At 36.7% G+C, this 2,362-nt stretch overlaps 1 non-coding gene across 1 annotated transcript; it reads left to right on the top strand.

Moving 5' to 3' along the window:
• The first annotated feature begins 1,951 nt into the window (after positions 1-1,951).
• Positions 1,952-2,070, top strand: LOC145408614 (5S ribosomal RNA). Its single transcript, XR_013898959.1, has one exon. It is a non-coding gene; the product is annotated as a 5S ribosomal RNA (ribosomal RNA).
• The last annotated feature ends 292 nt before the right edge of the window (positions 2,071-2,362 follow it).

Here is a 2,362-nt window from a genome sequence, read left to right as displayed (position 1 = left end):
GGGAGACAAGATACAAGTTGATCGGTGCGGAGGGATTTGGCAACGGAGGACGGAGTTTTTTTTTTTTTTTTTCCTTTTTTTTTTTTTTTAAGATCGCATTTACAAATGCACGCCTCCTGCTATGAGGCGTCAGTATTCACGTATTTTAACATTATTTATGCATAACAGTTGTACCATACATTGAATAATTATATGTATATGGTTCTACCCTAAATAATTACTAAGTATATTTATATGCTCTAATTTTTCATTAAAGTTATACATCATCGTTGAAAGATTATACTGTATGTATACGGGTCTGTCCTAATAATAATTATGGTATATTTACACATTTTACATACGTCGTTGAAAAATTATGTGTACATATATGGTTCAGTCATGATAGTTATTAGCTTTAGTGATTCCACCGCTGGTTTTGGCTATTATTCACACACACACACACACACACACACACACACACACACACACACACATATACCGGATATATATATATATATATATATATATATATATATATATATATATATAGATATATATATATATATATATATATATATATCGGTAGAGAGTTGGCCTGCAGTCCTGACGGACCCGGGTTCAAATCCCGCTGGGGCAGGGAACAATTTAAGGATTTGAATTTCATAAAATCAGACTTTACTGATCTACCAGAAGGCCCGCCGACATGTCGTAAAAATACCCCCGCTAATACCAATACACCAGTCCTGTATGAGACAGCCCTAGCATGTATTCAATATGGACGGTGGGTGTTAGCGCCGAAGTATTGACATGTAGAGGTGTGCGGTACGTAGAAGGACTACTGGGCCTTGAAAGCAGGCTGTGTAGCCTATGCCCAGAGTCGGACATATATATATATATATATATATATATATATATATATATATATATATATATATATATATATATATATATATATATGCATATATATATATACAGTATATATATATATATATATAGATAGATAGTTAGATAGATAGAGATAGATAGATATATATATATATATATATATATATATATATATATATATATCCCATTGGATCCCAGGGGTGCTGGGCGAGGCATGGCACTGGGAGGGTACTAAGCGTACCGCCCTCCGCCTATCGGCTCATAGTCGCGAAGCTCATAGGTCCCTACAAGGGAGTTCCCTACTTTATAAAGACTTGAAAAATCCCGGTTCTGTCCAATGTTCCGGACGCCAGGCTCCAATGGGATATATATATATATATATATATATATATATATATATATATATATATATATATATATATATATATATATATATATATATATATACATATATATGTATATATATATATATATATATATATATATATATATATATATATATATATATATATATATATATATATATATATATATATGTAGGTGCGAGTGCTCACCATTCACTCACTCGCTGTAGTGCTGCTCTCAGGTGTCTGCCCTTTTCTCTCCTCCATTCTTCTTTCCTTCCATCCTCTTCTGTGTTTCTTTCCTTCATTCTTTCCTCGTCCTTCTGCCTACGGGTGACTCTACACTGAGTGACAAGACAAATGGTTTCCTGTACACCAGGAAACCATTTACTACGCTTGGTGGTAACCATATAACCAAATTTTGGCGCCTGGTGGTTTAGTGAGTAATTACGGCGCTCCGATCGGATATAGCCGGTGAGGGTTTATATCCAAGGAATGGTTGGGGTTTATTGCTCACGTAATGCCACTCACGGATGAGTGATGCTGGTTACTTTCATCTTAAATATCAGGACCAAGTTGCCTTGTCCCTAGCTCCTACGCTTCTCATGGGGCAATGTAGGACGGAGTGATGAATGAATGAAATGATATATATATACCGGTATATACGGTACACACGCATACACACACACACAGACAGACAGACACACACACACACACACACACATATATATATATATATATATGCCAACGGCCATACCACGTTGAGTACACCGCTTCCCATCCGATCAGCGAAGTTAAGCAACGTTGGGTCTGGTTAGTACTTGGATGGGTGACCGCCTGGGAACACCAGATGCTGTTGGCATCCCTACGTGTCAAGTGGGGTTGGTGGAGGATTAGTGCACGTCCCTGTACAACAATTAACTCTAAGCCCTTGGCCACCCCGGTTGGGATACATGGCGTCTGGCAATGAATGAATGATGAATATATATATATATATATATATTCGTCCATAAATGTATATCTTCACATGTACATTTTGCCTGTGACTGGAGTATCACTTCTTGAGTTTAATATGACAAATGTTGGTTGTAACTGATATTTCAAAATTCACGAGGTGGATGGTTCAATCACGGACGCGCTACAAAGTCGCTGGA

The sequence above is a fragment of the Coenobita brevimanus genome, chromosome 8 (assembly GCF_032717465.1).
Source record: "Coenobita brevimanus isolate Jiangsu-jjx chromosome 8, ASM3271746v2, whole genome shotgun sequence".
NCBI lineage: Eukaryota > Metazoa > Arthropoda > Malacostraca > Decapoda > Coenobitidae > Coenobita > Coenobita brevimanus.
This window is presented reverse-complemented; position numbering and strand designations above follow the sequence as displayed.